The following is a 24,486-nucleotide window of genomic DNA, read 5'->3' on the forward strand; positions in this document are numbered from 1 at the left end:
ACTATCGACTCGTCGTGATTTTCACTCAACTGTTCACGAAAGATTGACCGATGGTTACCTGAAAAGGAAATAGGAACTCGAGGCACTGAGAGAGGCTTGTGAGGATTTAATCAGAGAAAATTCTCTTCTCACCCAACAACTTAAGGATAAACCTGAAGTGTTTGAGCCACCTTGCTTAAAATGCCTTGAACGAACCTGAATCAAATGTTGAATCATCTGTTAGTGCTAACCCCTTGGTCAAGGAAAATGGTTTTGTTTCTGATGAGAATGCTAGGTTGAAGGATATTCTTCAGACATGAATATTCAAATCTCTCAAAGGGCATCAAACCCTCTGTGACATTTTGAAGAAATCCCTTCTTCACAAAAATCCCAGGAAAGAAGGCATTGGTTTCGAAAGGAAACAAAATGAAAATGGTTCATACTGGGAACCTCATCAATATCCTCGCACTGTGTGGGTGCCTGCCAAGAGCAAAATGCTCGATCCAGCATTACTTTCGGGATATAACTCTCCCATTCCTGAATATCCTGATGATGATTCTCTGGAAAATTATAAATTTTTCAAGAATCAACATGGTGAGGTTGTTGCTCGCTATGTTGGACCAAACAGCAGAAATGGCCCCCTAAAGAAATCTATTTGGGTGCCTAGGAAAACTGTTGATGCTTTGCCTATTACTGCTCGACTAACCATGCAGGCAAAAAGGGTTCGACAAAATGAGTATATGCATACCTCACACAATCACTATGCTCATTCATCTGGAAGGAATTGCAATGCTTATTCTTTCAACTATGCTCGCACTTCATCTAGCAAAAACTATGTTTATCAAAAGAAATCATATCTTGCTTGTTCATTTGTTTCGAAGCCACCTACAGAGATGTGGGTGATTAAGAAAGCCTAATTCTTCTGCAGGATTGTGTCTCCGGGTGTACCATTATGACTGGAGACAAGTTGTTGTTTGTCAATGCCAATTTAATCGTTTTTTTCCTTTGAAGTATATCACTTTTGGCAACAACAACAAAGGAAAGGTAATTGGGCTAGGTAAAATTGCTATATCCAAAGACAAGTCCATTGATGATGTTCTACTTGTTCAATCTCTTGGATTCAATCTTATGTCAGTTGGCAAGCTATGTGATCTAGGCATGGTAGTTCTATATTCCATATCCAAATGCATTGTCTTCATGGCCTCTAACAATTGCTTTGTATTGGGGAAATTGGAAAAGGTGATCTTTATATTGTGGATTTTTAAGGGTCCCTTAGTCCAAACTTGTTTGCTTGCAAAAGCAACCGAAGGTTGGCTATGGCACCAAAGACTTGGCCATGCAGGTCTGAAGAATTTGCACATCCTGGTGAAGAAAAAATATCTTCGTGGCATTCCTGATGTAAAATTCGACAAGGATCATCTTTGTGTTGCATGTGAGGCTGGTAAATTGGCTAAGAAGCATCACTCATCAAACACTGTTATGACCACGACAAAACCTCTTGAAATTCTTCATATGGATTTATTCGGTCCTTGAAATTATACAAGTTTTGGTGGAAGTAATAATGGTCTGGTTATTATTGATGATTTCTCTCGATACACTTGGGTATTTTTTCTCGAAGACAAAACCTGCACCCAAGATATCTTCAGAAGCTTTGCCAAGAAGGCCCAAAATGAGTATGATGTCAGAAGTGGCAATGGAGCCGAGTTCAAAAATACTTGTATCAATGAATTTCTCGATGATAATGGTATTACTCATGAGTTCTCTAGTGCATACACTCCCTAACAGAATGGAGTTGTTGAACGAAAGAACAGAACTCTTGTTCAAATGGAGAGAACAATGCTCAGTGAGTATAAAACTCCCATTCGCTTCTGGGCTGATGCTATCAACACTGCCTGTCATGTTATCAATTGTGTTTATCTTCACAAGTTCCTTAAGAAAACTTCATATGATATTATCACTTGCAAGAAACCAAATGTTTCTTATTTACGTGTATTTGGTGCATCTTGCTACATACTTGATATCAATCATTCTTCCAATTTTGCACCTATGACACATGAAGGTTTTCTTCTTGGGTATGGCTCGAACTGGCATACTTATCGTGTCTATAACTCTCACCACGAGAAAGTTATGGAAATGGTAAATGTGCGATTCGGTGAATCTAACGGCACCCAAAAGGAGCACCTGCAGAGTGTGATAGATGAACCATCGATTTTGGACGCTATTCAGCAAATGGCTATTGGGAGCGTCAAGCATGTTGAAGGAAATGCACATGAATCCTCAGATGATGATTCCCCTATGAATCGAAGCAGAACTCGTCAAGCCACTGCCGAAGCTAATGCTCCTTTGAATGCAAATGGCAATCAAAATCCAAATGCCAATCAAAATGGCAATCCCGAAGGGAATGATACAAATGTTGATGCTGATGAAAATGGCAATGATCATCATGAAAAAAATTCTCATCCTTGAGTGGCTAGCCAAGTTGATCCTTCATTAATTCTCGATGAACTTGAGAATCCAGGTTATCAACCCACAACTCGTTCACGCACTCGGTGCTAACTACTGTGGTAGTTTCTCCTTTGTTTCATTGGCAGGACCTACCAAGTATGAAGAAGCCATGAATGATCTAGATTGGATGAATGCCATGCAAGATGAGTTGGTGCAATTCAAGTTGAATAATGTATGGGAACTGGTTGACAAATTGAATCCTAAGAAGCACAATATCATTAGCACAAAATGGATTTTCCGCAATAAGCAAGATGAAAATGGCATTGTGGTGAGAAACAAAGCATGTCTTGTTGCTCAAGGGTACACACGGGTAGAAGGTATTGATTTTGGTGAAACATATGCTCCTGTTGCATGCCTTGAGGCAATTTGTATTCTTCTCACTTATGCAAATTACAATGATGTCCTACTTTATCAAATGGATGTGAAAAGTGCTTTCCTCAATGGGGAAATCGATGAGGAAGTTTATGTTAGATAGCCACCTGGCTTTGAACATCTTGAGTTTCCTAACAAACTTTTCAGGTTGAAGAAAGCTTTATATGGGATGAAGCAAGCCCCCAGAGCTTGGTATGACACTTTGAAGAAGTTTTTGCTCAACAAAGGGTTCAAGCCAGGATCCACTGATCCCACACTTTTCACTCATGCTGTTGATAATGATCTATTCATATGTCAAATCTGCGTGGATGATGGGTGAACTCAAGTTCTTTCTTGGACTACAAATTTGTCAACAGGCAAATGGAATTTCCATATCTCAGGAGAAATATCTGAAAGAATGCCTGAAGAGGTTAAAAATTCAAGGTTCCAAAATGAAGGGCTACAAAACTCCTATGCCCACGAATGGTAAGTTGGATACAGATGTGTATGGTAAGGATTACGATCATAAGGCTTATCTTTCTATGATTGGTTCTCTTCTTTATATATGTGCATACATACCTCACATTATGTTGAGTGTTTGCATGTGTGCCCGCTATCAAGCTACACCGAAAGAATTGCATCACCAAGCGGTCAAGCGCATTCTGAGATATTTGGCTCACACCACCGCCTTAGGTTTATGGTATCCTAAGGGAGCATAGTTTGATCTCGTTGGATATTCATACTCAGATTGGGCTGGTGACTTTGTTGACAGGAAATCTACTTCAAGGACATGCCATTTCCTTGGTAGATCATTGGTTTGTTGGTCATTAATGAAGGAAATATGCCCTAGAGGCAATAATAAAGTTGTTATTTTATATTTCCTTATTCAAGATAAATGTTTATTATTCATGCTAGAATTGTATTAACCGGAAACTTGATACATGTGTGAATACATAGACAAAACACCGTGTCCCTAGTATGCCTCTACTTGACTAGCTCGTTGATCAAAGATGGTTAAGTTTCCTAGCCATGGACATGTGCTGTCATTTGATGAACGGGATCACATCATTAGGAGAATGATGTGATGGACAAGACCCATATGTTAGCTTAGCATAATGATTGTTCAGTTTTATTGCTACTGCTTTCTTCATGTCAAATACATATTCCTCCGACTATGAGATTATGCAACTCCTCGGACACCGGAGGAATGCCTTATGTGCTATCAAACGTCACAACATAACTGGGTGATTACAAAGATGCTCTACAGGTATCTCCAAAAGTGTTTGTTGGGTTGGCATAGATCGAGACTAGGATTTTTCACTCCGAGTATCGTAGAGGTATCCCTGGGCCCTCTTGGTAATGCACATCATATGAATCCTTGCAAGCAATGTGACTAATGAGTTAGTTGCGGGATGATGCATTATGGAACGAGTAAAGAGACTTGCCGGTAACGCGGCAGAACTAGGTATGAAGATACCAACGATCGAATCTCAGGCCAGTAACATACCGATGACAAAGGAAATAATGTATGTTGACATATCGGTTCAATCGATAAAGATCTTCGTAGAATATGTGGGAACCAATATGAGCATCCAGGTTCCGCTATTGGTTATTGACCGAAGAGGTTTCTCCACCATGTCTACATAGTTCTCGAACCCGTAGGGTCCGCATGCTTAATGTTCGATGACGATATGTATTATATGAGTTATGTGTTTTGGTGACCGAATGTTGTTCGGAGTCCCGGATGAGATCACGGACATGATCAGGAGTCTCGAAATGGTCAAGAGTTAAAGATTAATATATTGGATGGTAGTTGTCGGTGTCAAAACCGGCGGATCTCGGGTAGGGGGTCCCGAACTATGCGTCTAAGGCTAATGGTAATAGGAGGCGGGGGACACGATGTTTACCCAGGTTCGGGCCCTCTCTATGGAGGTAATACCCTACTTCCTGCTTGATTGATCTTGATGAATATGAGCATTACAAGAGTTGATCTACCACGAGATCGTAATGGCTAAACCCTAGAAGTCTAGCCTATGAGATTATGATTGTCGTCCTACGGACTAAACCCTCCGGTTTATATAGACACTAGAGGGGCTAGTGTTACACAAAGTTGGTTACAGAGAAAGGGATCTACATATACGCATCACCAAGCTTGCCTTCCACGTCAAGGAGAGTCCCATCCGGACACGGGACGAAGTCTTCTATCTTGTGTCTTCATAGTCCAACCGTCCGGCTACAATACATAGTCCGGCTGTCCGAGGACCCCCTAATCCAGGACTCCCTCAGTAGTATTTGGACACCGGAAGGGTTCCAGAATGAATCGGGTACATATCGGAGTACCGAAACCCCCGGGGAAAGATATGGGCCATATGGGCCATAGGAGGGAGGCACACCAACCCACAAAGGGGTGGCGCGCCCCCACCAGGGAGGAGTCCGAATTGGACTAGGGGAGGTGGTGGCGCCCCCCTTTCCTTCTCCTACTCCCTCTCTCCCCCCTTTCCCCCTCCGATAAAAGGAAGGGGGGCGAATCCTACTAGGAGCCCAAGTGGGACTCCTCCCACTTGGGGCACGCCTAGGGCCGGCCTCCTCTCCCCCTCCTTTATATACGGGGGGTGCCCCTAGAAGACACACCAATTGCTCCAAGCCGTGTGCGGTGCCCCCTCCATAGTTTACGCCCCCGGTCATATTCTCGTGGTGCTTAGGCGAAGCCCTACGTAGATCACATCACAATCACCGTTACCATGCTATCGTGCTGACGGAACTCATCTACTCCTTCAACCCTCTGCTGGATCAGGAGCTCGAGGGACATCATCGCGCTGAACGTGTGCAGAACTCGTAGGTGCCGCACGTTTGGTACTCGATCGGTCGGAATGAGAAGACGTTCAACTACATCAACTGTGTTAAGCAAATGCTTCCGCTTTCGGTCTATGCGGGTACGTGGACACACTCTCCCCCTCTCGTTGTTATGCATCTCCTAGAAAGATCTTGCATAAGCATAGGAATTTTTTTGAAATTGCATGTTACGTTTCCCAATAGTGGCATCCGAGCCAGGTCTATGCATAGATGATATGCACGAGTAGAACAAAAAGAGTTGTGGGCAGTGATCATCATACTGCTTACCTCCAATGTCTTATTTTGATTCGGCGGTATTGTTAGATGAAGCGGCCCAGACCAACTTTACATGACCATGTTCACAAGACTGGTTCCACCGACAGACATGCAACTAGTTTTGCATAAAGGTGGCTGGCGGGTGTCTGTTTCTCCAACTTTAGTTGAATCGAATTTGACTGTGGCTAGTCCTTGTGAAGGTTAAAACAACAAACTTCATAAATCACCGTTGTGGTTTTGTGCCGTAGGTAAGAACTGTTCTTGCTAGAAGCCCGTAGCAGCCATGTAAAACTTCCAACAACAAAGTAGAGGATGTCTAACTAGTTTTTACAGGGCATGTTGTGATGTGATATGGTCAAGACATGATGTTATATACATTGTTGTATGAGATGATCATGTTTTGTAAAAGTTACCGGCAGCTGGAGGAGCCTTATCACTACTGGAATCAGGATCTTTGCCGTCAGCCAGCTGACGACAAAGAAGGTCTTTGCCATTAGCTAATAGAAACCTGATGGTAAAGAAAGAGCTGACGGCGAAGAGGGTGTTTGCCGTCAGCCACCTCTTTGCCATCGTCTAGCCGACGGTATAGAAGTTTTGTCGTCTGCTAGCAAACGGCAAAGAGGGAGGGTGGCCCACAAGAGAGAACCACCTAATGGCCACTTTCTTTGTCGTTTGTTAGCAGACGGAAAAGCTTCGTTGCCATATGCTAGCAGACGGCAAAGAAAGTGGACAAACTAACGTCTGTTAGCTAGGCTCTTTGTCGTCTGCTAGCAGACACTGTACGTCCATTTTGCATCATGCTTTTATATCGATATTTATTGCATTATGGGCTGTTATTACACGTTATGTCACAATACTTATGCCTATTCTCTCTTATTTTGCAAGGTTTACATGAAGAGGGAGAATGCCAGCAGCTGGGATTCTGGGCTGGAAAAGGAGCAAATATGGGAGACCTATTCTGCACAGCTCCAAAAGTCCTGAAACTCCACGAAAGTCATTTTGGGAATTAATAAAAAATATTGAGCGGAAGAAATACCTGAGGGGGCCACCCACCATCCACGAGGGTGGGGGCGCACCCTACCCCCTGGGCGCGCCCCCTGCCTCGTGGGCCCCTTGGCAGCCCTCCGGTGGCCATCTTCTGCTATATGAAGTCTTTTACCCTGGAAAAAAATCATAAGCAAGCTTACGGGACGAAACTCCGCCACCACGAGGCGGAACCTTGGCGGAACTAATCTAGGGCTCCGGTGGAGCTGTTCTGCCGGCGAAACTTCCCTCCGGGAGGGGGAAATCATCACCATCGTCATCAGCAACGATCCTCTCATCGGGAGGGGGTCAATCTCCATCAACATCTTCACTAGCACCATCTCCTCTCAAACCCTAGTTCATCTCTTGTATCCAATCTTTGTACCAAAACCTCAGATTGGTACCTGTGGGTTGCTAGTAGTGTTGATTACTGCTTGTAGTTGATGCTAGTTGGTTTATTTGGTGGAAGATCATATGTTCAGATCCTTAATGCATATTAATACCCCTCTGATTATGAACATGAATATGCTTTGTGAGTAGTTACGTTTGTTCCTGAGGACATGGGTGAAGTCTTGCTATTAGTAGTCATGTGAATTTGGTATTCGTTCGATATTTTGATGAGATGTATGTTGTCTCTCCTCTAGTGGTGTTATGTGAACGTCGACTACATGACACTTCGCCATTATTTGGGCCTAGAGGAAGGCATTGGGAAGTAATAAGTAGATGATGGGTTGCTAGAGTGACAGAAGCTTAAACCCTAGTTTATGCGTTGCTTCGTAAGGGGCTGATTTGGATCCACTTGTTTCATGCTATGGTTAGGTTTACCTTAATACTTCTTTTGTAGTTGCGGATGCTTGCAATAGGGGTTAATCATAAGTGGGATGCTTGTCCAAGAAAGGGCAGTACCCAAGCACCGGTCCACCCACATATCAAATTATCAAAGAAACGAACGCGAATCATATGAGCGTGATGAAAACTAGCTTGATGATAATTCCCATGTGTCCTCGGGAGCGCTTTTCTCTATATAAGAACTTGTCCATGCTTGTCCTTTGCTACAAAAAGGATTGGGCCACCTTGTTGCACCTTATTTAATTTTATTGCTTGTTACCCGTTACAAATTATCTTATCACAAAACTATCTGTTACCGATAATTTCAGTGCTTACAAAGAATATCTTACTGAAAACCGCTTGTCATTTCCTTCTGCTCCTTGTTGGGTTCAACACTCTTACTTATCGAAAGGACTACGATAGATCCCCTACACTTGTGGGTCATCAAGACTCTTTTCTGGCGCCGTTGCCGGGGAGTGAAGCGCCTTTGGTAAGTGGAATTTGGTAAGGAAACATTTATATAGTGTGCTAAAATTTACTATCACTTGTTATTATGGAAACTAATCCTTTGAGGGGCTTTTTCGGGGTATCTTCACCCCGACCAGTAGAGCAAAGAGTTTCTCCTCAACCTACTGAACCTATTGAAAATGTTTACTTTGAAATTCCTTTGGGTATTGTTGGGGATATAGCTATTGAGTATAAACCGCCCAGGAGGGGACGGGTTATACTCATAAGGAGTCATCCGTATTGAAGCCCATGAAGACAAGGAGTATGGTGCTTTACTACAGAGATTTAAAGGCCCAGGGCCCAAAGGCGGATCAGGGCCCGTAGATATAAACCGCCATGTGATATGTAACTTGTATTGTAAGATATGAAAGAGTAGAAACCGAGCCGGACACGTGTATGAGCCGGCATCGGGATTCTGTAAACCACCGGGCGTCAACCTGTGTATATAAAGGGATGACCCGGCGGCGGTTCAAGGACAAGAAACAACAGCTCGAGAGCCAGGTAAAGCGGATTCGCTCCCTGATCATCGAGACCCATCAATTCCACCACAACTGGATCGTAGGCTTTTATCTTCATCGCAAGGGGCCGAACTAGTATAAACTCCCCATGTCCTTTGTCCGGTTTAACCCCTTTAAGCTAATCTCGTTGCGATGGCTCCACGACTAAGTCCTCACACTAGGACATCTGACGTGATAATTCCACGATAGTTGGCGCCCACCGTGGGGCTATCACACGATGGTTTTGAGTTCTTAAAGGGCAGCTTTGAAGGACTCAAGGGATACGCAGTGGGCTGGATGACCAAGAGTCATCGCGGCAAGCTCTACATCAACGATGCAGGCTGGGGCCCTGATGCTGGCTCAATCGAGTACGGGTACCGGGTCGCCTTAGGAGGAATTCATGTCTTCATTGGCAAGATCGGCGAACCGGGCCCTGAGTCGGACATCTGCGCCAATCTCATCGAGACGGCTCAGCATGCAAGCCCTGCTCGGGTTCAGCCTGCCATGAAGCGTGCGTTCGTAGGATTCATCAACGGTGCAGAATCTGAACCGGCGTCCGTCAGGGAGACGGTCGTCTATTCAGATGGCGAGCCATCCACCGGTGAGACCGAGTCACTGTACCAACTGCAAGATGGCCGGTTTGGGGGCTGTTCCGATGGCGAAAGTATTCCGGACCCCCTTGAACCGCCAAACTGGGTTGCGATCTTCATGGCCGGTACGCAGCCCATGCAACACTCTTCAGCTGCATTAGCAATGATTTATGGATCGGCAGCCGGGGCAGGAGGCCCCGCGTGCCCACCAGCTCAAGTTCTGTCTGATTTATTGGACGCATGGACGACATTGTTGACCACAGAGGTTACCGCAGACAATCGAGATCAGCATAACGCGGAAGTCACAAAGCTGCGTGATCAGATAGCTCGCGTCAAGGAGGACTTGGCGGTTGAGGAAACCAGGATGGCTGAGGAGCAGGCCACTTTGGATGCTCAGGCACAGCGGATTCAAGCGGAAAATTACTGGCTCATGTTGGATCAGAACGCTTCAAACGACATGTTAAGGAGGAGGCATCGGTCTCGTCTACCACCGGTTTATGAAGCAATGAATCTCTTCAACACGCCAGGAGCAGGAACCAGTAATCCGGCAGCGGTAAACCGGATTGAAGCACCTGGGACAGGAGCGCCGGATCAGCCACGGGCGACGGACCCACCTCGACGGAACCATGACCCGCCTTAGTACATGCCGACACCACCGGGTCACTTCTCCACCCCTTTCGATAACATGATCGCTGCAGCGTCGCGATTGGCAGCTATTCCAATGGAGGGCGAGTCCCCAGTAGCGGTTGAGACGCGGCAGGCCAGAGATCTCCTTCAAACGACTATGGTTCAGCAACAGGCTTATTCGTATAGTCGAGATATAATTCATTCAACCCCTCGCCCGAGCCGGAGTTAGAGTAGGCATATTAATAAACCGGCTGTGTCGAGCAGTGCGTGGAACCGTAACGCCCCTCGAGGGCCTAACCCGGCGGGCTGTGGTGCAAATGCTCAGGACATGGTGGATAACGGTAGAGCGCGTCGAGAAGCCGAGTTAGCAGCGCAGTACATGGACCATCAGTTTACTCCAGTTCGTCCCACGACTTCAGTAGAACTAGGTCTTGCTTTCAGCTCTTGGGGGGTGTCGTGTCTCACCCCGGCTCTACGTAATGTGCGGCTGCCCAAGGATTTCAAGGGTCCACGTAAGGTACCCAATTACACTGCTGACTTACCCCCCGAATCATGGGTCGAAAGTTATGAGATGGCGATGGAGATGCTGGATGTAGATGAGGCGGTGTGTGCTAAGTACTTCACCATGATGTTGGATGGAACGGCTCGCACTTGGCTGAAAAGTTTACCAGCTAATTCCATTGGATCGTGGGTCGAGTTAAAGGCCCGGTTTATACTGAACTTCAAAGACACGTGCAAGCAACCCATGTCAATTGTGGATTTGGCCGCCTGTGTCCAAGAAGAAGGTGAGTCAGCAACCCATTGGGTGTGCCGGGTTTTGGAGATCTTGCATTCATCGGGCTGCATCAATGCCGATTCAGCGGTCATAACGTTGGAGGGCAATTGCTGGTTTAATCCTCTGAAGTTGAAGTTGGGACGGCTCAAGCGTCACTACAATGTTATGGGAACACTTATGGCAGCTCTGGTTAAGTATGCCGATTCTGATAATACCAAGGACCCCGAGTCTGAGGATGAAAAGCCGGGGAAGGGAAAGAAGAACGGCAACACCAAAGGGCAGCAGCATAACCCAGCGGGCCATGGAAACAATGGTAAGCGTAAATCAGATAATAATTTAGATTTTGTGGCTAACACCAATGCGCAGGATAATGGTCAGCGTCGGAAGGGTAAACCGCCCCTGCGGAGTGGAGGATCAGGTGTCAGTCTTGAGCGCCTGTTAAATCAGCCTTGCCCCAGGCAAGGGACGCGAGAAAAGCCGGCTATGCACCTTTGGAAGGATTGCTTTATTATGCGGGAATTCAAAAACTCGGATCTTTTCTGATATGATCATGGACCGTCCGGCGGTTCAGGACCGGGGTCTCATGGGTCGGGTTATGGTGGAGGCAGTTCCGGTTCAGGATTTCAAGGTAATCAAGGTGGACATGGCAATCAAGGCAATCAGGGCAACCAGGGTGGTTATAATCATCAGGGGGTCAGCAGCAGCAATAGTCAGGTTACCAGAGCCACCTGAAGCAGTTGAATAGTGGGCAGTATCATGTATTCACCACTAGCCTGTGCAAGCGCGATCAGAAGCTTCATAAAATGGCAGTAAACTCCGTTGAACCAGTGGTGCCCCGTTACTTATGATGGTCTGAACAGCCTATTGTGTGGAGTGGAGAGGATCATCCGCCCTGGGTTGATAATCCGGGTCATCTGGCGTTGGTGGTGGCGCCTTAGGTCGGAGGTTATAAGTTCACCAAGGTGCTCATGTATGGAGGGAGCAATATCAACATCTTGTATTATGAAACCTTTCGTCATATGGGGTTGACAGACAAGAATCTCAAACCGTCAAACACTATTTTCCACGGTGTGGTACCTGGTAAATCGGCTTATCCGGTTGGTAAGATAGCTCTGGAGGTTGCTTTTGGGGATGATTATGATTCAAGATCAGAGACATTGACTTTTGAAGTGGTGAAAATCAGGAGCCCGTACCATGCCCTGTTTGGACGATCGGCTTATGCTAAGTTCATGGCAGGGCCCTGTTATGTTTATCTGCAGCTTAAGATGCCAGGTCACAAGGGGACCATCACAGTACATGGAAGCCGGGAAGATTGCTTTGGAATGTGAGGAAGGTGATGCGGCCTATGCTGAGTCTGTTTGTGCAACGGAGGAGTTCAAGTTCTATAGACAATGTTGATCCGGCGGATATGACTTCTTTGAAAAAACCAACTACAGAGCATGATCCGGCTTTGAAGTTTAAATCGGCTGATGAGACTAAGCTGGTTGATTTTGTTCCGGGCGATTCATCCAAGCAGTTCAGCATCAGTGTTAACCTGGATCCGAAATAGGAAAGCGCGCTCATCGAGTTCATCCATGAGAACTGGGACATCTTTGCATGGAAACCTTCTGACATGCCAGGTGTACCAAGGGAACTCGCTGAGCACACTCTTAATATCGATCCTAAGTTCAAACCGGTCAAGTTTCTCCGCCATTTCAATGAAGAAGGACGCAAAGCCATCGGTGAGGAAGTAGCCCGGCTCTTGGCAGCAGGGTTTATTGTGGAGGTTTTTCACCCTGAGTGGTTAGCTATCCCGGTGCTGGTACTCGAGAAGAACGGCACTTGGCGTATGTGTGTGGACTACACAGATTTGAACAAGGCTTGTCCAGCTGATCCCTTTGCTCTCCCTCATATTGATCAAATTATTGATGCTACGGCGGGTTGTGAGCGTTTGAGTTTTCTGGATGCCTATTCTGGTTATCATCAGATCAAAATGGCAGTTAAGGACCAGGAGAAGACAACCTTTATAACTCCTTTTGGAGCCTTCTGCTATGTGTCTATGCCTTTTGGGCTCAAGAGTGCCCAGGTGACTTATCAGCGATGTGTGCAGAATTGTCTTCATAATCAGATTGGGCACAATGTTCATGCTTATGTGGATGATATCGTGGCGAAATCCAGGAAAGCAGAGATGTTGATAGCTGATTTAAAGGAAACTTTTGATAATCTCCGGATTTATAAGATGATGCTTAATCCGGCCAAGTGTGTTTTTGGTGTACCGGCAGGCAGGCTCTTGGGTTTTCTGGTGTCTAACAGGGGCATTGAAGCTAATCCGGAAAAGATCAAAGCTATCACGTCCCTGGCTAAACCGGCATGTATCAACGATGTTCAATGTCTGGCGGGTCGTATTGCAGCGCTAAGCCGGTTTATCAGCCGGTTGGGAGAGAAGGCTATCCCTCTATATCAGATGATGAAAAAGAGAGACAACTTTGTCTGGAGTGATGCTGCTAATGCGGCGTTTGAGGATCTGAAGAAGCAGTTGGCCGAGCCGCCTGTTCTTGCTGCCCCATTAATAAAGAACCATTGTTGTTATATGTGGCTGCTAACACCCGGGCTGTCAGTGTGGCTATTGTGGTGGAGCGCAAGGAGGCAGGAAAGGAGTATCCAGTTCAACAGCCGGTTTATTATATCAGTGAGGTGCTTATTGAACCGAAGCAGAGATATCCACATTGGCAGAAGCTTGTGTATGGGGTTTTTATGGCGAGCCGGAAGCTTAAGCAATATTTTCAGGGCCATCCCATCATTGTGGTCAGTTTCGCTCCTTTGGGAGATATCATCCAGAACAGGGAAGCAACTGGCCGGGTTGCTAAGTGGGCTATCGAGCTTGGACCTCACGGGTTAAAATATATGCCTCGTACGACCATCAAGTCCCAAGCGCTCGTGGATTTCATCAATGACTGGACAGAATTGCAGACGCCTGAGGATAAACCGGATAACACATACTAGACTATTCACTTCGACGGGTCCAGACAATTGGAGGGCTCGGGGGCTGAAGTGGTTCTTACTTCCCCTCGAGGTGACAAATTTTGTTATGTTCTCCGCTTGATGTTTCCTTGTACTAACAATGCAGCTGAGTATGAGGCCTTGCTCCACGGTCTTCGGATGACTAAGGAGATGAACTTAATCTGGGTATGTTGCTTTGGGGACTCCGATTTAGTGGCTCAGCAAGTCTCTGGTACTTGGGATTATAAGGATCCACTCATGGAGGCTTATTGGCGTGAGGTGGATGTCATTGCTGGTCACTTCAAGGGTTACCAGGTTGAGCACATTGATCGGAGCAAGAATGAAGCGGCAGACGCCTTAAGCCGGCTGGGGTCTTAGCGTATACCGGTGCCGCCCAATGTTTTTCTTGACGTTCTGCATAACCCGTCGGTCAAGCTACCGACGGAGGAGGATCTGGCTGTTCTTGACTCGGAGGCTCAATTGGTGGCGGTTCTTCATGCTATCCCTGATTGGACGGTGCCATACCTGGCGTACATGACCCAGGGCGAGTTACCCGAGGACGAAGTCTTGGCCAGACAGATAATCCGGTGGTCCAAGTCCATGACTATTGTCGATGGCGAGTTACATCACCGCAGTGCCTCAGGGGCGTTTCAGTGCTGCGTTTCTCCTGAAGAAGGCTGTGAGATTTTGCGTGAAATCCACGAAGGGGATTGTGGTCATCATGCCGGTTCAAAATCCCTTGTGGCTAAAGCTTTTCGACATGGTTTTTACTGGCTAACGGCTCATAGTGATGCTGAGGATTTAGTCAAGGAATGTGATGGTTGTCAGAAGTTCTCACACCGAGCCCATGTTCCGGCTCAGGAGTTAAGGATGATTCCAATCACCTGGCCATTTGCAACTTGGGGGCTGGATATGGTTGGGCCTTTTAAGAGATCCAAGGATAAGAAGACCCACCTTCTGGTGGCGGTTGATAAGTTCACCAAGTGGGTGGAAGCAGAGCCGGTCAGCAAGTGTGATACAGCCACGATGGTTCAATTCATGAAGAAGGTGATTTTCCGCTTTGGTTTTCCACACAACATCATAATAGATAATGGCACGAACCTCTCCAAGGGTGCTATGGAAGAGTTCTGCCAACGTGAGCACATCCAGCTTGATGTGTCATCAGTGGCTCACCCCCAGTCTAATGGTCAAGCTGAGAGGGCTAATCAAGAAATCCTAAAAGGCATCAAGCCCCGGCTTATGGTCCCTTTGCAGAGGACGCCGGGTTGTTGGGTGGAAGAGTTGCCTTTTGTATTGTGGAGCATCAATACCACCCCCAATAGATCTAGGGGTTATACACCCTTCTTCATGGTTTATGGAGCAGAAGCAGTTCTCCCAAGTGACATTCGCCATGGCTCGCCCCGGGTGGCAGCTTATGTTGAAGAGGACAACAAGCAAGCACGCCAAGATGCATTGGACCTGTTAGATGAAAAACGGGATATAGCGGCAGCTCGTTCGGCGATTTATCAACAATACCTGCGGTGTTACCATAGCCGCCGGGTTAAAACCAGAGATTTTCAAGAAGGCGACTTAGTGCTCCGGCTTATCCAGGATCAGACCGATATGCACAAGTTATCCCCACCTTGGGAAGGGCCCTTTGTGGTCAGCAAGAATCTGAACAACGGGTCATACTACCTTATCGATGTTCGAGAGCATAAAGACTCACGCAAGTCGGAGGAGGAGACCCGCCGGCCGTGGAATATTGCTGATCTTCGGCCTTACTACACCTGAGCCATATGCACCTATTATGTACATATTCTTGACAATGTATATATTATGATCAATATAATAAACCGGCATCCTTGCTAAAGCGGGGCCTCTACCATTTGTCTTTAAAAAAAATTCTTGGTTACATGGGGGCTTCTCCTTATAAAGCGGAGTTCTGTTTGTCCATTAATCTGGCTTATAAAGCTACAAAGAGAGAGAGAGAGAGAGAGAGAGAGAGAGAGAGAGCTTGGGGGCTTCATACCCAATATCATAAGGATCCAAACAGAGTTTATTGCAAAGCACAACTCAAACATAGGCGCCCACTGAGCACAGCTCAAAACATTGCTTGGGGGCTCTTTGCTTCTACAAGAACAAAGAGTCTACAACCTTGCAATAGGCTATAAAAGCTAGGCTTGGAAGCCAGGTGTATTCACCTAAAACCACGGGTTATCCTGCCTTTTTGAGTAAGTCACTCTGTCCAGGTAATCCTGGTAAGACCCGTCGAACGTTTGACAGTCAATCTTATAAAGACCCTGAACTTGTCGTAGTTAAATTGACGATTGGTTAATGTGAGGTCCATCTTATAAGGCTTTGTGAAATGGTTTAACTCAGTGGCCTGGCATCCCATGAAAAGCCTCATCTTTTTGCATATTTTCTTTGCAAATCTTTCTTTTCGATGTTTATTTCGATGAGGTTTATATTAAATCCGGTGCTTACTAACCCGGTTTGGTTTTAAGTTGCCAAGTACAAATTTATAAGATGACCGGTGTCAATTGACCTGGCTCGGCTTTCAACTATAAGTTGTCAGTACACTATCAATTATAATCTGATATTTGTTAAACTGGTCTGGCTTTGACTATAAGTCGCCAGAATGATCATCCGGTGTTTATTTTAACCCGACATGGCTTCATCATAAGCCAGCAAAGCATGGTGGGAGTTATCAGCACTCAAAGTTTGGGTTATCACCCTTACTACAATAATGTTGGTAAACCAACGATGTGATTCAATGTCACAGGTATGATATATTTCATATTTAATTATTCTTGAAAATACAGCCTTGGTTATAAACCATGGCTTTATATTGGGTGTTATGACCCGTCCGGTGGTAAACCGCCATGACAGTTTAAGTTCATTCTATGCAGAAACATGATTGCATAAAGCTGCTAAGGATCATAAGCAGGCATAGCATAATCATGGTGGAATAATAGTATTATGCAAAGTCAATATGCACGACGGCATAGCAGACCAAGTGTTTAAAACTAGCCCATTACAAGGCAGCAGACGCCCAAAAGCATAATTGTTTATCACCGATATTTCAGTATGCAGAAGCTAAACCGGCCTCCGGATCATGATTCTTCCTCAGGCTGACTTGAAGGTTGTGGATCATCCTGTGCCGGTTCAACCTCCACCTCTCCACCCAGTGGCTGGAAGTCAATGGTTGCCCCGTCAATCCCAATTAAAGCTCGGAGGATAGCTTCATCGCTTATAAGATCGGACGGTTCAACATCAGGGGCGTAGGTATGCTTACGGATTGGCGGGATAAGATTTTGCACATCATATAAAGGTGCATCAACCCGTTTGTTGTCTGCGTCATAAATTGACCAATAGAAAGACAAATCTATCTCTTCAGCCAGTTTACTTGCAAGTGGACACATTTCCTTCGTCAAAGCCCTGAGGTCGTCATTGTCAAAATCTGACCCGTCCTCTTTTTGGCTGGGATAGCTGTTTCCAATATCCTTCGGATGAAGATCAGATATCCAGGCCTTGGCCCGAGTCAAGGCAGTCAGAGCACCAGCCCTTGTAGCTGATTTCTTCAAATCTTCAAGCTGGGCAGGCATCATGGATAACTTTTCCAATGTGTCCTTGATCAATGTTGGGGGCGGTTTATTATGTGAAGCTGTGCAGATGACCTGTTGAATGCCAATATATAGTTGCTCTATCAACGTATATGCAGCTTTCAATTTTTTGCGCATATCCGAGCCAAGATGAGTAACACGGCTACCTACAATGATCAGAATATTATTAAACCGGAAGGTTCAGGGGTTGTCGGATTTTGGGTTCCGGCAGACCCTTGAGGTTCGAACTCTGGGGTGCGCACGAAGATCTTTCCTCTACCATCTCGCGTTTCGAAGCCTCACAAGGAATCTAGGCTAGAAAGAAGAACACACAAGGGACAAGAGGTTTATACTGGTCCAGGCCACCATTGTGGTGTAATACCCTACTCCAGTGTGTGGTGTGGTGGATTGCCTCAGGGGCTGATGATGAACAATACAAAGGGAGAACAACCTCGCGAGGGGCTGTTCTTAAGCTGGTGCGATGAACTGCTTGGGTGAGTTCAGTCGCCTCTCTGTCTCTCTCTCTAGTCTATGCACAATTTGATCCTCTCTAATCGATTGACCCCCCCACTGTGGTGGCTAGTCCTATTTATAGAGGGAGGCCCTGGGCCTCTTCCCAAATAATGAGTGGGAAGGGCGCCAACAATTGGCCATTTTGAAGGGGAACATCTAGTACGCTTATCCTGACTAAAGTTGGTCTTCAACTGCCAAAGACTCTGGCGGTGACGCCGTCCTAGGCTCCACGATGACTTCTATCCTGCCGCTCCGCTAGTCTTGGTCTTGTTGCACCGAAACGGTAACCTTTTCCTGATGCCTTGGCATGTGCTTTCCCCCTTTGCACCAAAGGGGAAACAAGGACACTGCGCAGGCCGGCGCCCGCCTGGTCTCGATCGTCATGGCTTGCATCACGGGCTCCTTGTGAGGTGCCCTGCCTTGATCTCTCCGCCTCCTCGCGAGCCTGCCTGGTGAGGCTGCTCCTGATGAAGCTTCCTATCGTCCGCCCCGCGAGGCTTGGCTCCTCGCGAGGGTCTTGAGCTTGAGCCGATGAAGCTGGGCTGCACTGGGCCTTCGCTTGAGCCATGCCGCAGGCCGCAGGCACGCAAGTCTGGGGACCCCCGTTCCCAGAACGCCGACAGTAGCCCCCGGGCCCAAGGCGCGCCCGGACTTGGCTTAGCAGAGAAGCGAAGGGGCAAGTGCGAAGCGCGCGGGCCCCAATAGCCCGTGGCCTTGGACGCCATGTGGCGATTGATTGGACGTGGGCGTCTCCGCTTTCCCACGACGCCTCAGCAACCGCATGACTTGACAAGTCCATGCATGCAAAAACGGGTCATGATTACCTGCGATCATGGTGGCCGGCGGTAGGCCTTCTCCGGCTATAAGTACGGAACGGCGCGAGCCCTTCCAGTCCATTCCTTCCTGCTACTCCTTTCTCCCCATCCCGGCTACTCGCTATCCCCATGGCGCTGCCGAAGAGGTTCTTGGCCGTGGAGAAGGGAAAAGCTCGTCAGGAAGTGCCTGACTCCCCTCCGACCAAGCGCGGACGGGGCCGCCCCCACAAGCATCATGCGGCCCCTGTAGTGGCTTCCCGTGGTCGTGGAGGCGGTCCCCTGCACGATGATGAGCGCTCGGTTGCCGATGGGAGGCACGTCGTGGCTGCATGACCCCCTAGGCCACACTTCTGCTCGGCGGAGGTGCTGCCGGAGTTCGTCGTGTGGTCAGCGGACCCGACTAGCACCTGGCTCCAGCTTCCCTGCTTCTTTGTAGGCGAACTTCCGGCCGGCGCTCCAGGTGGCCTCTGGCTTTAGGCGGACGGTTGCTGCAGAAGGGCCTCCTAGGCTTCACTGGAGGTCTTCGTCGCTGGGAATGCGGCCCTGACCCGCGGCTGGCAAACGTTTGCCCGCGCGCGTGGCCTGAGCCGATGGTGCACCCTGCACTTCAAGTTCGACGGCGATGCCACCCTCTACGTGAGGGTGTTCGGGGAAGACTGTCGCCTTGCGGGGTGCTCCCCAAAGACGATGACCGCGGTCGCGTGCCCAGCCCCGGCGTTGATCAGGATGAAGATGGCGGCAGGCGCGTGGTCAGCGGCGCTCGGGGCTCTCCAAGCTTCGGCGACTCTCCTTCGGACAGCAGCTCTTCCAGCGGTGGCCGCGACCAGCCCCCGCGCTGTCGCGCCCGCCTGGGGGAAGGTAGCGGGTTAGTCCACCGTCGCGCCTCGGTGAAGCGAGAGGAGGGATCTGACTGAGCTCCGGAGGCAGTGCGAGCCTTCACCGCGAGTTGGTGCTGAGCAAGTCATGCCTATTTTGTTTTTCTTCCTTCCCTGCGCAAAAAGAAAGTAGTATAGGGCCCCGCGCTGGCGTGTTGAACTATTGCTATTAATTATCGTGATATTTCCTCTATTCCTGCGCTGTGTTCCCGTGTATGAGAACTACTTGGCTCGGAGAGGCTTGTCGCGGTCCTCGCCTCCCGAGGCCGAGGCCTTGCCGTGCGCTTCATGTCCTGCAAGGATTAGTCAAGAGGGGTAGCTTCCAGTCTCGGTTGTGGGGGCGACTGACCCAGGTCCTGTGCTCGCGTCGCGACGCCCATGGGTCACGGACTGGGAGGGGTGCTCCCGCAGCAGACTCAGATAGGAAAGCTTCAAACGACCGGGGCAGAAAACACTCGCGAGGGTGCCCGCACAACTCCCTCGCGAGACTTGCGCGAGAGAAAACGAGGCAAGTGAGCGAAAAAGACAAAGAGTCACAAGCTAGGGACGGCAACAGCTCCATTAAAACTTCAAATAGGAACGAACAAGCCAACTGCAGAAAGCAAATGAAAGAGCCGCGTCCGACACCTAATGTAGTCTTCGACGTCTTCTCACCAGCGCGGAGCTAAGTGCTGCCACTAGGAGTGGGTGGGAGCCCCCGAGGCCCGAGGGCGGCACTCCGGAGACTCCGGGGTGTGTACATCCCCACTCATTATTACGTGAGAGTGTTACGGGCGGCGAGCTTCACAGGCATTGGCCTTCTTCATAGGCACCGGGCCTTTTGCAAAAAGTGGCAGCTTCACAGGCATTGGCCTTCTTCACAGGCACCGGGCCTTTCCCAAAATGGCGGCAGCTTCACAGGCGTTGGCCTTCTTCACAGGCACCGGGCCTTTTCCAAAATGCGGCAGCTTCATAGGCGTTGGCCTTCTTCATAAGCACCGGGCCCTTTCCAAAATGCGGCAGTGGTATCGTCGCATCGCCTGTTGATACCTTGCCGCTCGCAGCGCGGCCTCTCGACGGTGTTCCTCCCCCAGCACAAGATCCGTCCTCCGCATGGCGTCCTGCTGCGTCTCGTCAAACGCTAGGACCCGTGCGGATCGACGCCTGACCTCGTGAGGGAGGACGAACTCAGCTCCGTTGACAAGGAAGAACGGGGTTCCGCTAGTCGACTTGGCCGCGGTCGTGCGGATGGACCACAACACAGACTGGAGCTTGTCGTACCAGCCCCTGCGGCAGGCCTCCAGCTTCTTCTTGAAGGTCCGAGTTTTGAGGCCCCTCAGGACTTCCGCGTTGGCTCGCTCAGCCTGGTCGTTGCTCCAGGGGTGTGCTACCGAAGCGTAGCATATCTGCGTTCCAAGGTTAGCACAATACATTTTGAAGAGATTGCTGGTGAATTGGGAACCATTGTCGGTGATGATGCGGTTAGGCACCCCTAACCGGCTCACGAGGCCCCTGATGAACTTGACTGTGGAGCCTGTTGGAATGGCGCAGACAGCTTCCACCTCAGCCCACTTGGTGAACTTGTCCACGGCAACATAACGGTAGCCCCCTGGCGCCCGAGGGAATGGGCCCAGGATGTCCAGCCCCCAAACTGCGACTACCATGAGAGGGGTATGGTCTATAGGCCCTGAGCTGGCTGATGGATCTGCTTGGCGTGGAATTGGCAGGATTCACAAGCCTTCACCAGCTCGACGGCGTCGTTGAGCACTGTGGGCCAGTAGAACCCGCTACGGAATGCCTTCCCAACGAGGGTTCGTTATGATGAGTGGTGCCCACAGTCTCCACTGTGTATGTTTGGCAACAGCTTCCTTCCTTGCTCCCTGGAAATGCACCATAAGGACATGTCATTTGGTCACTTCCGGTAGAGCTCTCCGTCCTTGATGCAGTAGGTCGTGGCCTGCTGTGCCACACGCTCCGCGTCCTCCTCCTTCTCCGGCAGGGTCCCTTGCATCAAGTAGTCCTTGAACTCTGCGGTCCAGCATCCTTCCTGAGGTTCCAGTGCCAGGAGCAAGCGTGCCCCTGAGGTCGAGCCACAGGCCGGGGCTCCCGAGGCGGGCGGCTGAGGGAGCTCCTCCCTAGGTTGTGCCGTGCTTGATAGCGATGGTGCTGCCGAAGGTTTGAAGAGTCGCTCCTCGAAGATGCTAGGCTCCTGAGGCAGCCGCCTGGATGCCCTCTTGGCGATGTCATCAGCCTCTTGGTTGGTGCCACGGGGCACGTGCTGTAACTCCAACCCCCAAAAATGTTTCTCCATCCTGCGGACCTCCGCGAGATACACTTCCATGTGCTCATCCTTCGGCTCATATACTTTGTTGGAGAAGTTGACGAGGAGTTGCGAATCGCCCTTGATGGTGATTCGCTTTACTCCCAAGGTGACGGTAGCCTTCAAGCCCGCTATCAGGCCCTCGTATTCTGCTATGTTGTTGGATACCTTCTCCCCATGCTGGAAGCAGAGCTGCATGGCATAGTAAAGCTTGTCCTGAGTGGGGGATATGAGCACTGCGCCAGCCCCCATGCCCTGCCGTGAGAATGCTCCATCGAAGTACATCAGCCAGCCGTCCGGCGCTTCACTTCCCGGGGAGAGCGACCGGTCCTCGCCCGTTTTGATCCCCGGTTCCTCTGTCCATTCCGCCATGAAATCTGCAAGCGTAGCTCCTTTGATGACCCAGGTTGTGCTAAATTCTAGCTGGAACGCTTGCAGTTCGATGTTCCATTCGGCGACCCTCCCAGCTGAGTTGGGGCTCCTGAGTACCCTTTCCAGGGGGTAGGTTGAGACGACCTTGATGGGATGGCCTTGAAACTAGTGCCGCAGCTTGCGCGAGGCCACTAATAGTGCGAGGAGGAGTCTTTGGGGCATGGGGTACCGTGCCCTCGCGTCCCACAGCACCATGCTGAAGAAGTATACCGGGTGCTCAACGAGGTTGAGGGTGCTAGCGCGGCCCGCGTCCTCTGGGGGTTGAGGTACCTCCTGAGACGACGTGCCCCCCATCGCTTGGTCGCCTGAGGGGGCCTCCTCTGCTCCGGGTGCATTCCCCTGATGAGGCTGATCCTTTTTTGCGGTGGTCATGGTCTTTGCGGGGCCTTCCTGGCCTTGCTCTGCTTCAGCCGGGACTGTGGCTGCGGCCGTGGCCCGGCGCTCCTCTCTAACTGCCACCAGGGCTGCGCTGGCAGAATAGGGGGTGGTTGCAAGGTAGAGCACCAAGGGCTCCCGAGGGCGCGCGGAGCTACCATCATCGGAGGGCTGGTAAGGTACCTCTTGAGATTTTGGAATGCCTTGTCGGCCTCTTCAGTCCATTCGAAAGGGCCTTTCTTCTTCATCAGCTTGAAGAAGGGTAGTGCTCGCTCCCCCTGCTTGGAGATGAAACGTCCTAATGCGGTTACACGCCCGGTGAGTTTCTGCATTTCCCTGAGGGTCTTCGGCGGGCTCATGTCTTCGACTACCTTGACCTTCTTTGGGTTGGCCTCCATGCCCCTGTGGGACACGAGGAAGCCCAGGAGCTTGCCCGAGGGGACTCCAAACACACACTTCTCCGGGTTGAGCCGCAGGTCCACTTCATTGAGGCTCGCGAAGGTTTCTTCCAAGTCCTGTATCAGGGTTTTCACCTCCCGAGACTTCACCACAATGTCATCGATGTAAGCTTCAGCGTTCCTCCTGAGCTGTCGACCCAGGGCGATGTGCATCAGCCGCTGGAAGGTCGTGCCTGCGTTGCGCAACCCAAATGGCATGCAGGTATAGCAGTACACTCCACACGGGGTCAGGAAGGCCGTTTTCTCCACGTCCTCCACCGCCATCTTGATCTGATGATAGCCCGAGAAGGCATCCAGGAAGCACAATAGGTCACATTCAGTGGTAGAGTCGATGATCTGGTCGATGCGAGGGAGCGGGAATGGATCATGTGGGCAGGCTTTGTTGAGGTTGGTGAAGTCGACACACATGCGTTCCTTTCCCCCCTTTTTTGGCACGACAACGGGGTTGGCCAGCCAATCAGGGTAGCGGACCTCGCGAATGACTTCAGCTGCTTCTAACTTGTGGGTCTCTTGGACGATGAAGGCCTGCTTTTCAGTGGACTACCGCCTTGCCTTCTGCTTCACGGGGCGCACATTGGGGCACACATTGAGATGATGTTCAATTACATCCCTCGAGACCCCTGCCAGCTGACTAGGCTCCCATGCAAACACCTTCTTGTTCGCACGCAGGAACCTGACCAGGGCCTCCTCCTGCTCAGGCTCAAGGTTGGCGCCTATGGTGAAGGTAGCGCCGGTGGGTCCATCCTCGTCGACCGGTACTTGCTTGGTCTCCGCCTTATCTTGGCTGAATAGTTGCTTCTTTTTAACTGGCGCAGCCCCCTTGGGCTCGAGCACATCTGTGCTTGCGGGTTGCGCCATCGCGGCCGCCTTGAAAGCAAGCTTGAGCGCCTGCAACGCATCCCCGGTGTCTCCGGACACGGTAAGGACGCCGTTGCTCCCGGGCATCTTCATGAGGTTGTACGTCGGGTGAGTCACGGCCATGAACCGGGCCAAGGCTGGGTAGCCGAGAATGGCGTTGTACAGGAGATTGATGGGGGCGATGTCGAAGTCGATCAGCTCCGTGCGGAAGTTGTCGTAGGTGCCGAAGGTCACCGGGAGGCGGATCTGTCCCAAGGAGCCGGTGGAGCCGCCTCCGACGCCCGAGAAGGGCCTGCTGGGCTGAAGCCACTCTGGCGGCACGTGGAGGAGGCTGAAGGCTTCCATCGAGAGCACGTTGAGGCCAGCACCACCGTCGACGAGGGTCCTGGTGACGGCCACTTGGCAGATGGTGGGGGTGCAGAGCATCGGGAGCGCGCCTGAACAGGCTGGGTTGGAGGGGTGATCATCCGAGCTGAAGGTCAGATCGGCCCTGGGCGCCACCCAGCCCAGG

Source organism: Triticum aestivum, chromosome 4B (assembly GCF_018294505.1).
Source record: "Triticum aestivum cultivar Chinese Spring chromosome 4B, IWGSC CS RefSeq v2.1, whole genome shotgun sequence".
Taxonomy (NCBI): domain Eukaryota; kingdom Viridiplantae; phylum Streptophyta; class Magnoliopsida; order Poales; family Poaceae; genus Triticum; species Triticum aestivum.